Source organism: Eutrigla gurnardus (assembly GCF_963514095.1).
Source record: "Eutrigla gurnardus genome assembly, chromosome: 15".
NCBI classification, from domain to species: domain Eukaryota; kingdom Metazoa; phylum Chordata; class Actinopteri; order Perciformes; family Triglidae; genus Eutrigla; species Eutrigla gurnardus.
Window position 1 is genome coordinate 1,296,254 of NC_139938.1, and position 14,341 is coordinate 1,310,594.

Here is a 14,341-nt window from a genome sequence, read left to right on the forward strand (position 1 = left end):
ATTTGTCAAAAGAAGGAAACAAATAAACCACAACGTATCATTGCCGATAAAGTAAGAGCTAAAAATAGAACAACTGTTAGGTCTTTATCTGAGTAAAGTAGTACCTTAAGAGCAACAGTGCTAAGATCAGAGTGCTATTTTTTTTTTTTGGGGGGGGGGGGGGGGGTCATGCTATGGGGTCATTCCATGTCATTTCATCAAATGCCTCCCACCTGACCATCTCAGAATTACGGACATGACGACTGCACTGCTCGATCGTTTCTTTATGGATACAAAATCTACGAGGAAAACGTTTTCGTTTCTGCGGGGAGTGGGACGGACGAGCGCCCGGCACGTTACTAGCTGAAGCTATCGTTGCTATGTTGTATCATAGTCATACATATGGACATAACAGCTTCATGGATTTATTACGGACAGGACGACTGCACACCTCGGTCGTTTCTTTATGGATACAAAATCAAAACTACGTGGAAAACGTTTTCGTCTCTGCGGTGACTGGGAGGGACGACAGGCGTTCGGCTATCTATTGCTAATGTCTACGGGGTGATTTGAGGTGAGTAACTCCATGCAAAAACACACATATTTATGTCGTTTTGACACACTATTTGAGCTAAACGAGAGCCGTGGTGTCTGGTACGGACCCAACCTGTGTTGCATAGGTCTTGGAATTGTTTTCTGAGGCCCAGGAAAGCAGATACAAGTTGCCCCAATGGGTTAGCATTGGAGCGAGTCTGGAAGGCTGCCAGGCAGGTACAGATCTCGGGCTAGGCAACGTCAATTTTTGTCTGTTTTTTTTGCTTCTAATAATGACCGGATTTCTCCTTTAAGGCTCAAAAATGGAAGTAAACACATCTTTGCCCAACTTCAGAGTCATATTCCAAAAAACTGACAACAAGTATCAGGTCCAAACTTACTTTTTTTTAAAGATCATATTCTTGTTAAAATCATATTAAAAAATCAGGAGGGTGTTTTGCCTCAATTTGTCGCAGTGATTTTTTAAAATCCTGATATTGGTGGGGTTTTTGTGGCCGGTTTTGGTACTGCATGTCCTAACAGCCTACTTGTAAACATCACAGCAGGGCAATTCAATTGTGTTTTTTTTACCATTTACCAAAGACTTACATGTGACTTAATGCTACTGATAAATTTAGCCCTACGAAAACATTAAAATGTAGCACAGTTGTAGTTACAGAGGCAATACTTCCTTGAATGTGAGTTAAACATGGTGAAAGCAGCTTTTAATGTCTTAAACCATGAACAAACATAGCATAATATTGAAGACTGTACATTTTGTCATACTTTAAGTACATACATTACACAACCAAATCAAATAATAATCTTAATTTGAGCATAACGATTTTACATTACAATAAAAAAGTCTCCAAAGTTGGATATTGAATAACAGTTTGTCTCTATGCTCACTATGAGGGATCACACATTTTTCATCTTTTAGATCCAATTCCTTCGTCACATTCATTAATTTGGCAGTCACTTTACAAATTGTCTAATGTACATCTCTGCTCTGTTGTGCTCATCTTTTTTGATGGCATACATGCACCCAGTTTCTGTAGAGGGAACGTCAATCCTTGCAATTCTATGCTGCAGTGGGACATTGCACATGTCTTCTCTTCTTGGCCAGTAGAAACTCTTGGCAGGGCCATGTGGGTGCATGAACTGAACCAATACATCTTCATCTGAAACATCTCTGATACTTCCTATCCACCATTTCTGATCATACACACAACTCACATATTGTCTCATAGTGAGCATAGAGACAAACTGTTATTCCAGGGGCGGATCTAGGATTATGGGAGATCCGAGGCTTAGCCCAGAGGGACGAAAGATGTATGCGCAAAGTTCTGGCATATATTCTGCGTATGCTAACTGTTATTACAACCGACGGTAATGAAAACCATCTAGCAAAAACTCTATTTTTAAATCTTTTTTTTTTAAGATTTTTTTCTGGCATAGATGCCTTTTATTAGCAGTGGACAGATAGGAAACACAGCAGAGAGAGGGGGTGTGACATGTAGCAAAAGACCACCAGCCTGGATTTGAACCGGGGTCGGTTGCGTATACGGGTATTCATGGCATGCGCTCTAACCACTCGGCCACCTGCCCACTTGAAAGATACTACTTTGTCAGTCAATAACTTCTCACACACCGAGTATTAATCTTAACATTCACAGACCTAAAACATCTGTTCCGACGTTGGTCGTTAATTGTTGGTCGTTGCGCCACCGAGAAAAAGTTTCTTCTGTCCATCATGTAGCTACGTCCATCTGACATGTCGATTTGAACCCGCGGCCGGAATCAACACAGGAAAGAGAGAGAGGACACACTTCTTCTTGGCAGGACAGGCTATGAACGCAGGTTACTTTCCCGCTGCTGCTGCCTCTCTGTTGGACTCCGGTACTGCAGGAAGGCTACACCAGACTCCGGTGCGGTCAGGGGAGGGAGACTGACATAAACCGCGTTGAGCTTCCCCCCCCCCCCCCCCCCCCCCCCTACTGTAAACATTCGGGGCTTTGGCAAAAACATCCGGGGCTTGAGCCCAAGTAGCCATCCCCTAACCCCGCCCCTGTGTTATTCAATATCAAACTTTGGAGACTTTTCTACTGTAATGTAAAATCTTTATGCTCAAATTAAGATTATTATTTGATTTGGTTGTGTAATTTATATACTTAAAGTATGACAAAATGTACAGTCTTCAATATTATGCTGTTTGTTCATGGTTTAAGACATTAAAAGCTGCTTTCAGCATGTTCAACTCACATCCAAGGACTTATTGCCTCTACAACTGTGCTACATTTTAATGTTTTCGTGAGGCTAAATTTATCAGTAGCATTTAGTCACATGTAAGTCTTTGGTAAATGGTAAAAAACACAATTGAAATGCCCTGCTGTGATGTTTACTTGTAGGATATTAAGACATGCAGTACCAAAAACGGCCACAAAAACCCCACCAATATCAGGATTTTAAAAAATCACTGCGACAAAATGAGGCAAAACCCCCTCCCGATTTTTTAATATGATTTTAACAAGAATATGATCTTTCAAAAAAAGTAAGTTTGGACCTGATACGTGTTGTCAGTTTTTTGGATTATGACAATGGCAAAGATGTGTTTACTTCCATTTTTGAGCCTTAATATCTGTGAAACTAATCATCTGAGAGAAACCATATTTTGTAGAATGTTTAAGCTAACACCAGAGATAGAGGTAGAAGTGATAGAAGTCTTTTATCTGCAAAAATGGGAGCTCAGCCACTCTTCAAATGTACTACTTTATTTCAACAAGCCACATTTTAACTATCTACCATACTAGGTTATCATTGAGCTACACCCCTGATATTTCACGTCTGGAGGCTATTAGTAACAGATATACTCTGTAAAAATTTTGAAGGCCACACGTGAGATAGTTTTCCAGATATTGCTGTTTAAAAATGGCTTTTCAGAGCATGATGCCAAAAACCGTCTAAACTACCCTTCATTCAATGATGTTTCATGAGAAAACTATTGACAGTAGAGACCTAATGTTTTGGATTTGTCCTATTAACAAGTGTATCTTTGCACTTGAATTTTTTCAGGACATTCTGAGATGGTCAGGTGGGAAGATTTTCAGAAATTTGATGAAATGACACGGAATGACCCTATGTAGAGTCGAGGTGAAGTCTGAACAGGTGAGTCTTGAGCCTTTTTCGGAAGATGGCAAATGACTCTGCTGTCCTGACATTAGTCGGGAGTTCGTTCCACCACTGAGGCGCCAAAACAGAGAAGAGTCTGGACTTTGCTGAGCGACATTTGTTTGATTTCAGCGAGGGTGGTACCAGCCGGCCAGCTGAAGTAGAGGAGCGAAGTGCTCGCTTCGGGGCATGAGGTTTGACCAGTGGTTGAAGGTAGATGGGTGCCGTTCCATTGATGGCCCTGAAGGCCAGTGCCATCGTCTTGAATTGGATGCGTGCTGCAACAGGGAGCCAGTGGAGGTCACGGAGGAGGGGGGTCACATGGGAGAATTTGGGTAGATTGAAGATAAGGCGTGCTGCAGCGTTCTGGATGCGCTGCAATGGTTTAATCGCAGAGGCCGGGAGTCCGGCCAGGAGAGAGTTGCAGTAGTCAAGGCGGGAGATGACCAGTGCTTGGACCAGGTGTTGCGTTGCATCCTTTGTGAGGAAGGTCCGAATCCTGCGGATATTGTAGAGGGCAAATCTGCAGGATCGGGCCACAGCAGTGATGTTGGGGGTGCAGGATAGTTGGTCATCGAGGATTACACCCAGGTTCCTCGCAGTTGAGGAAGGTAATACTGTGATGTCCTCGACAGTGACCGACAGGTCCATGCGAGGGCAGTCTTTCCCTGGGATGAAGAGGAGTTCGGTTTTATTCAGGTTAAGCTTGAGGTGATGTGCAGTTGTCCAGACAGAAATGTCAGCCAGACAGTCCGAGATGCGAGTTGCAATGTGAGTGTCAGAGGTTGGGGGAAAAGAGAGGAACAGCTTGGTGTCATCTGCATAGCAATGGTAGGAGAATCCATGCGATGTAATAACAGAACCTAGTGATCTGGTGTATAGTGAGAACAGAAGCGGTCCTAATACTGAGCCTTGAGGGACACCCGTGTCCAGAGAACAGGGTTTGGACATAGAGCCATTCCATGCGACCTGAAAGGTGCGATTTGTCAGGTATGATGTAAACCAGGTGAGAGCAGAGTACTTTCCCCCCCCCCACCTTCTTTCCTTCTCTCCTTCCTTCTTACCTTTTCTCCTTCCTTCCTTCTTTACTTCCCTCCTTCCTTCCTTCATTCTTTCTCTCCTTCCTTCTTTCCTTCTATCCTTCCTTCCTTCGCTCATTCCTTCTTGCCTTCTCTCCTTCCTTCTCTCCTGCATTCCTTCCTTCTTTCCTTCTCTCCTTCCTTCCTTCTCTCCTTCCTTCTTGCCTTCTCTCCTTCCTTCTTTCCTTCCCTCCTTCCTTCCTTCCTTCTCTCCTTTCTTCTTTCCTTCTCTCCTTCCTTCTTTTCTTCTCTTCTTTCTTATTTCCTTCTCTCCTTCCTTCCTTCTTTCCTTCTCTCCTTCCTTCCTTCGCTCATTCCTTCTTGCCTTCTCTCCTTCCTTCTTTCCTTCTCTCCTTCATTCCTTCCTTCTCTCCTTCATTCCTTCTCTCTTTCCTTCTTGCCTTCTGTCCTTCCTTCTTTACTTCCCTCCCTCCTTCCTTCCTTCCATCTTTCTTTACTTCCCTCTTTCCTTCTCTCCTTCCTTCCTTCCTTCTTGCCTTCTCTCTTTCCTTCTTTCCTTCTCTCCTTCATTCCTTCCTTCTCTCCTTCCTTCCTTCCTTCTCTCCTTCCTTCTTTACTTCCCTCCCTCCTTCCTTCCTTCCTTTTTTCTTTACTTCCCTCTTTCCTTCTCTCCTTCCTTCTTACCTGCTCTCCTTCCTTCTTTACTTGCCTCCTTCCCTCCTTCCTTTCCTTCTCTCCTTCCTTATTTCCTTCTCTCCTTCCTTCCTTCTTTACTTCCCTCCTTCCTTCTCTCCTTCCTTCCTTCCTTCTCTCCTTCCTTCCTTCTTTCCTTCTCTCCTTCCTTCTTTCCTTCTCTCGCTCATTCCTTGTTTCGTTTCGATCTTAAGGTACTACTTTACTCAGATAAAGACCTAACACTTGTTCTATTTTTAGCTCTTACTTTATCGGCAATGATACGTTGTGGTTTATTTGTTTCCTTCTTTTGACAAATGTACTTCCTTCCTTCCTTCCTTCTCTCCTTCTTTACTTCCCTCCTTCCTTCCTTCTTTCCTTCTCTTCTTTCTTGTTTCCTTCTCTCCTTCCTTCCTTCTTTACTTCCCTCCTTCCTTCCTTCATTCTTTCTCTCCTTCCTTCCTTGGCTCATTCCTTCTTGCCTTCTCTCCTGCATTCCTTCCTTCTTTCCTTCTCTCCGTCCTTCCTTCTCTCCTTCCTTCCTTCTCTCCTTCCTTCTTTCTATCTCTCCTTCATTCCTTTCTTCTCTCCTTCCTTTTTTCCTTCTCTCCTTCCTTCCTTCCTTCCTTCTTGCCTTCTCTCCTTCCTTCTTGCCTTCTCTCCTTTCTTCTTTCCTTCTCTCCTTCCTTCTTTTCTTTTCTTCTTTCCTTCTCTCCTTCCTTCCTTCTTTACTTCTCGCCTTCCTTAATTCCTTCTCTCCTTCCTTCCTTCTCTCCTTCTTTACTTCCCTCTTTCCTTCCTTATTTCCTTGTCTCCTTCTTCTTTCCTGCACACCTTCCTTCTTTACCTCCCTCCTTCATTCCTTCTCTCCTTCCTTATTTCCTTCTCTCATTCCTTCCCTCATTCTTTCTCTCCTTCCTTCCTTCGCTCATTCCTTCTTGCCTTCTCTCCTTCCTTATTTCCTTCTCTCCTGCATTCCTTCCTTCTCTCCTTCCTTCTTTCCTTCTCTCCTTCCTTCCTTCCTTCCTTCTTGCCTTCTCTCCTTTCTTCTTTCCTTCTCTCCTTCCTTCTTTTCTTCTCTTCTTTCTTATTTCCTTTTCTCCTTCCTTCCTTCTTTCCTTCTCTCCTTCCTTCCTTCGCTCATTCCTTCTTGCCTTCTCTCCTTCCTTCCTTCCGTCTTGCCGTCTCTCCTTCCTTCTCTCCTTCATTCCTTCCTTCTCTCCTTCCTTCCTTCCTTCTTGCCTTCTCTCCTTCCTTCTTTACTTCCCTCCCTCCTTCCTTCCTTCTTTCTTTACTTCCCTCAATTTCCTTCTCTCCCTCCTTCTTACCTTCTCTTCTTCCTTCTTTACTTGCCTCCTTCCTTCCTTCCTTACTTCTCGCCTTCCTTCCTTCTCTCCTTCCTTCTTACCTGCTCACCTTTCTTCTTTCTTTCCCTCCTTCATTCCTTCTCTCCTTCCTTCCTTCCCTCCTTCCTTCTTTCTTTCCTTCTCTTCTTCCTTATTTCCTTCTCTCCTTCCTTCCTTCCTTCCTTCCTTCTTTCCTTCTATCCTTCCTTCTTTCTATCTCTCCTTCATTCCTTTCTCCTCTCCTTCCTTTTTTCCTTCTCACCTTCCTTCCTTCTTGCCTTCTCTCCTTCCTTCTTGCCTTTTCTTCTTTCTTATTTCCTTCTCTCCTTCCTTCCTTCTTTACTTCTCGCCTTCCTTAATTCCTTCCTTCCTTCCTTCTCTCCTTCTTTACTTCACTCCTTCCTTCCTTATTTCCTTCTTCTTTCCTGCACACCTTCCTTCTCTCCTTCCTTCTTTCCTTCTTGCCTTCTCTCCTTCCTTCTTTCCTTCTCTCCTTCCTTCCTTCTTTCCTTCTTGCCTCCTTCCTTCTTTCCTTCTCTCCTTCATTCCTTCCGTTGGCTCAAATTAACTGAAGTACATTCTATTTTTGAACAAACACATTGTGTCTCCCAAAATAGCTTTGTAGCTTCGGCCTGAAATAACAAACCACAAAGATCCAGCAATCGTTTAGGCAAAGGCTCCAAAGCCAACAGCCTGGGCAGGTAGCCAGTAACCAATCACTGCAGTCTATTCATAAAAAAACAAACAAGTTTCCCTTTAGATTTTGGAGAGCATCAGCTGTAATTCAATACCAGTGATTTACATAATCAGCCACTAGATGGTGCCATAATACAGATAACTGTGTGTGTGTGTGTGTGTGTGTGTGTGTGTGTGTGTGTGTGTGTGTGTGTGTGTGTGTGTGTGTGAATATGCCGGTTTTACTGACACATATATATTTAAACTGGATAAAAACCGTCATATCAACCTCATATGAATGTGAGTAACGTATACGAAAACAAGGATAGACATTTTAAAATAGACTGACTCCAGAGAACACGTTTTGTTGCATTGAGAACTCCAACACGTCCCGACAGGACGTATGAGCTCATCTACTGTTGCGACAAAAGGTGTAATCAGGAGCTGTGACTAAGGGGATAACAACGATGAAATGTTCCACCGTTCAAGACATAGCGCCATAGCCATATGGAGCAATTTTGCTCCTATTGTGACCATTTAAACCAACAAACAAAACCATTTAAAAATAACTAATTAATTGTGGGCAGGAAGTACTATTTCAGAAAGATGTTTCTGTCAGTGATGGTTCTTACTTATAGCACTTTGATCATCTGTTGTACTTTAGGTATCCTTGCTGAACAGCTACTACTTTACTCAGATGAGGACCTAACACTCCTTTTTTGCTCTTACTTTATCGCGATGATAAGTCGTGGTTTCTTTCTTTCAACAAATGTACAAAAGCGTGTGCTAAATGCCCTAAATATAAATGAACGTAGTAAAATAATGGCTTACTTGATCTTTTCATGATCTAAATGGAAAACTAAGTTACAATCATGAGATAATCAAAACAAATCTAAGCCTAAAGCCTCACTAGAGGCTCTGAGAGGCAGCTTTGAGTTCAACGCTTGCTAACATGCTCCATCCAAATGCCGAGGTAGCAGACATAATGCTGACCATGTTCAAAGTACGTTTGAGGATGATGGGGACAGAAACCCCATCTACTGATGAGCCTTAATTGCTGATGTTGACCTCCACTGCGGTATTACTGGGTCACAATCTGGGTTAATTAACATCTCCTCCTGCTGCTTATTTGTGAGTCCACACACACACACACACACACACACACACGTGGGCACAAAAAATGTAATCCAAGTTCATGAGCCTAATCTCTTTAAGAACAAGATGTTAATGAGTTCTTGTCCTACCCAAACTTAATATTTGATGCCACCATTATTATGTAGAGAACAGCGCAAAGTGACATATGACACCGAGTCTGTCCACCCGAGGGGGGGAGAGAGATATTTGAGTAAGTATTTCTGTGATTGTAAGAGAATACATTATGTGACGTTGTGCTGCTTTAAACTAATCAGTGTGATGAATGCATCCTCAGTAATTGCTCAGTAACAGTTTATTTCTGGATGTCTTCTGTTGTTATTCCATTCAACACTTGAAGTATCTTCATTTTGGAAAGTACTAACTTGCATGTGGTTTATTGTTACTTTCATCGTTAAAAAGTAGATTAAAGTCATAATCTCTTCCAGCCGTTTGGGAGCGATGCCCCTTTTACTCAAGCTCATTAGACACTAATCAAAAATATAGAGCCACTTGAACAGCTACACTTAAAAGTTCGGTTTTATTGGCTACTATGGTATATGGTGTAATTGCCCTGTGCAGCGTTATACTGAAACATGTAATATTTTGGTTTATTCCAGGATTGATGTATTGGAATTCCAGCATACAGGGTGTGTTATTGTTCTGGTCTCTCAGTGGATATATCATCTTATAAAGCAATCTTCCACTTTATTGACTTGCTTTTATTGCTTCAAGAGTAAAGGATACCATATATAAGGTTTATTACTCTTCTACCGGCAGCAGTTAGCCTCAGGTCAACCACGTGTTACTATAGCAACCCCTAATGGCCCAGTCCAGAAGCAAATTTGACATTGTGGCCAAACTTACAGTTTCCAGGTCAGTCATGTGATGCTGGGCACAAAAAAGAATTTTCCCCATTGTCTTACATTGGGAAAGAGACATCTGTGATTCAGATGATTTCTCTTTTTCTGTGAATTAGCTTAGTGACTAGTCTTTATTTAAATCATACGGTCATAAAAGATCTAAAATGCAGTTATAGCTGAATGCAGACTTACTTTCAATTTATCTGAAGTGTGTGTTTTTGCCACAGACAGGCTGACATAACATTAACCGTTTTCACATTTTCATCCCGTTAAAATCTCAAAGGCCAGCTGCCGTCTACGATCTTTAATCGTGAGTGTTTTCACTTTTTGTCCACGCAGCAGCTTTGCACCACGTGTGAGAAGGTTTACATTGTATTCCTCCTGTAGCCACATGATTTACTGCATAAACTAAACTCCACCTCCGATTAATGGAAAGACTGCAAATGTAAAGGAACATCAATTAGGCCTACAGTTTGAGATTTAAGGGGGGGAAGCATATTTAAATTATAACACAATATGATTAACACTCAGATCGATTGATTGGGCTGCTTCTATTTGATGCATTCTGTACAATTGGCTTCGTTGTGAGGAAAATCTCCCTCTTTTTTGTGAATGAGCAGGTCTCCTTCATAGATTACGAGGGCAACTCCCTTTTTTGTCTCCATGGCAATGATAGTTTCCCAGTTGCCATTGCGGTTAGTCGCGCGTGGATTTTATTGCGTCCGGAGGGAGAAATGAATTGGCTTGTGGGGGAATAGCAGCGATGTCAGCGATTCTGCAGCCGGATACACACTGGCTGAATGGAATACATGCACGCGCTATATGCTCTCCTGCTTTACAATGTGCTCACATCAACATAATAAGTACTACATTTCCTGGAGGTTTTGTGCTATTTTGCTATTATTTCTCATATTTTCCTCTTCCGTGAGAGTAAATTAAAAACAGAAAAAGATAACATCTCTGACCCCGAGTCCCTGATTCGGGTTCATCATCGCTCACCTTTGGCGGCATGCTCTTTCTCCTCTTTGCTTCTGTTTTTCCCGCTCATGGAGCTGCTGCTGCTTGAATCCAACTTCCGGGAGAGATGCAGGCTTTCACTTGTTCATCCTCGTCGGGTTTCTTTGCCCTGCTCACACGCTCCGGTAGCAGTCCCGCCTCTGTCGTCCCTCTCAGCCCGCCTCTGTCGCTCCGCAGCCCGGCTCTATTTGAAGACCCTCCATACACCAGCAGGAGCGCTCCCAGGCTGCGCGCGCGCGCGCGGGCGAACAGGACACTCGCGCATTGAGACAAAGAAATGCGGCGCAAACGTGCACGCGGCAGAGGCGATGATCTGATGAAGCTCTAACATGGAACTCATGGCTTTATTAATGGATGATTTATAGATCAGTTATAAATCAGTAATAACAACACCGTACTAATGTTGCCATGGTTATGCATGGCAGCAACTATTTACAAGCACATGTTTTACCAACAAAGTATTAAATCTGCAGTTGTAAATGTTTATATTATTGACTGCTGTGTTTAGACAAGTGTGAAATGCATGGCCACTGTTTGTTACAATATTAATATGATTCTAAGAAAGTGGGACCCCCATGGCCCTATATCAATAATTTACCAATGGCTAATTGTGATAGTGATAAACATGCCACCTCCATGTCTGCAGTTATAAACATTAGTAGGAGATTATATGGTTATTCTAAATGAATTATTACTGATTGGAATAAGTAAAATAACCATTAATAACGCTGTTATTTATAAAGCTTTTGGATGGCTTGTTAGAAAGTAGTACGGACTTGAAAACAATTAAGATGGTTATTAACTTCTAAAATGATAGAAGGTCCTTGTCTATCCCAAGGTGGAATGAATCAGATTTTCCTGGGGCATAGGATGCACATCTTAACCCTTAAAGAAGGTCACTATATTCCAGAGGTGGTCTTCTGTCCGATAAATGCAGAGCCGCCTGCAAACTCAGCAACTAACAGATGCAAATGAGTCGGTTCATTGATCATGTAATCCATTAGTGCAGAAAAGGGCTTTTTACAAGGCAGACGTGGGACACTCTACTCTTGCCTGAAACATTTTGCTTCCCCAGTGTGTTTCAGATTGCTTCATGATTGGTGCATTTTTAATTAAAAAATTAAATTTATAAATGTATAAATATCTTTATTAACTCAGTCACTGTTATTTACTTATGGAACTGTAACGAAGTCTATGAAAGATAACTTAAACCTTCAGCTGTTCCACTGGAAGCATCATATCCTGCAACATGGGACAAACTTAACGATGGTAAAATGTTGAGCTCCACAATAATCTTTTTCCTGGTGTGTTCTTTTACATTTCTGTTTGGTGACTTTTTCCACTATTCTGATTTAGACTCTTCTCTTCTCTTCTCTTCTCTTCTCTTCTCTTCTCTTCTCTTCTCTTCTCTTCTCTTCTCTTCTGCAGCATCATTCACTTCAAGGTTTGGTATCAATCAGTGTAAAGAAGTTGAGTCAGAGATGGATTTAGTTTCTTCTGTTACATTGGGAGGCTTTATGGCACAACAGGACTGGCCTGGAAGTCAAAAGTCACCTCTCTGGATGGAATCGTGTGACCGAGGGCCCTATTCGTAGACTAGGCATAGTCAGCGCGCACGCCGACGGGGTGTGTCCGCCTGGACTTTGCAAGTTTCGTGCACCGCGCAGGCTCGCGCAGGCACACCTCCCGTCACTCCCACCCGCGCAAGTGGGAAAGAGGGAGGAGAAGAAGGCGTGAGTGGGAGACGAGGAGGAGACGAGGCGTGGAGTGGGATTAATACAGCCGATTCAGATCTTCACCAACCAGATGAGCTCCTCTCCTCTCCTTTAATGCGTTAGGGGAGGTTCAGTGCAAGTTCCGTCACTTGACAACCTGATGACAGAAGCAGCGCCGCCGCTCCCACCACGCGCATCACGCGCTGTGCGCGCGTATCATAATAATAACAATGCCGATATTATAAAAAAACAGGAGAGAGAGAGGGAGATGTTTTGGTCCGAGAGGCTGAGTTTCCGTTACGCGTGCCATCCGCCTTTGATCTGACGTCAGATGTGACGGGACAATCTATATAGATATAAATTCACGTGTTGATTCAATTAGTTGCATTAAATAGTGTTTGTTGTGATTATTTATTGCATTTAAATGTGCCTGGAACTGTGGAAACCTGCCTGTGAGGTCTCGGTGACGTGTGCGCACTGCGCGCCGGTCCGCCAAACTTCCACTCCGCCAGCTGTAATTCGCATTGAATGAATGGACTTTATTTACGCCTTGCGCCGAGAGTAGACCAGGTTGGAGCTGGCGAGCTTTCAGCGCAGTCTCGGCGAGGCTTTTTGCCACGAAACTTCTGCTACGCCAAGCTGAATCTGTGACACCTCCCACTGCTGCGCCGCCACACCCCCTTGGCGCAGGCGATCCACCAAACTGCCAAACTGACCCTGCGCTGCGCCACGAAACTAGGGCCCTGAATGTTTGTTTTTTAATCTCCATATCCAGACCTTCTCTCTTTCGTTATAAATGACTTCCCCATTCATGCTGCTTGTAAAACCCACTCACAGTATCACTGACTGACAAGTGATGCTGACTCTTGCATAACGGGTCTATGGCGTTGTTGTGGCTTTTTAACTCCAGCAACTAAATGAACCATCAGGCCAAAGCACAGCTGGCCCTCTGCCAGAGCCTCCTCTGGAGTATTACTGTTCTGAGACCAGCTGCTCTATTAGAACAAATGGTGCCACAGATGGCTGCTCCTGGTCCCATCAGTAGAACCCACACTTGATAAAATGATCACAGAACCGTTGACGCCGTTCATACAGATAGAGTCCTCGTTGGCAACGGGGAACATAAAAACACATGGGTTATCGACTTTTTAAACTCGTACTTGGTGTAACAGATGCGTAGGGTTAATTAAATCAAGCCAAGTCAGATTATGACAGATGGAGTGTCGAGCATTAGAGGTGTGTAATTAAACAGACTGAAATATGTTTGTGTCATGAAATATCCAGCCTGTTACTTGCCAGCAGTGCACCTGGAGCTTAGAAAAAGCCAAGAAATCCTCAGATACATGAGTCATATTTTGCCAGTCAGAATAATTGGTGTGCACTGTAAGCTGGTCTTAGGTCAGCTGTCCGCCGCTCTTTGTTGACGAGGGAGACATTGACCTCATGAGTCATACGCTGGCAGAACAGCTTTTTGATTATATACTGGGAATGAGACGGGACGTTTCTTTATTGATTGATTGTGACATGAAAAAAAGCAATTGATATGATGCCAGGGCCTTCATCACACCGCTCTCCATTCACCACCGGAGCTCCAGTCGACCCAGGGATTGAGACACTCTGTGATCCCCAAGGATACGAACCAAAGATATACCACCATTTAACATACTGTTAGAAAATTAACTGCATTGCAACTGTTTTTACGTCTGTTTTTACTTCTTTTTCCCTCCACTAGTGAGCTACTGTTCACAGCACTGACAGATCTGGTCCCAGAGCACGAATCAGCAGGGACTGATTCAATCATAACTGTTACCAAATTGGTGGCGAACGTGTTAATTGTTATCTTCCCTTGCAATTTTCTCACCCCATAAAATCTATAGTTTGTGAGAGGAATTCTTTAATGGCTTGCATAAGTCCCTGAAAAGAGTGATGCATGCAACCCTCCCATTTAAATCATCCTCAGCCAATAAGTCACCACAAGGCCACTGTTGCCATGAAGCCGCTGACCAGGCTGTCAGTCACCGTGATTTGTCCGCAGCCACACCCCGTGTAACTCACACTCTAATCAAACAGCCTTCAGTACTCAAGAGCAAGCTTGGACCTTTTCATTAAAATGTAGGTCTCTTCTGCTGTGTCTGAATGACTGTAAGCTGCTCGCCCAGCTGCAGCTACAGTAATGTGTGTCCACTTGGCTTGAGGGCCAG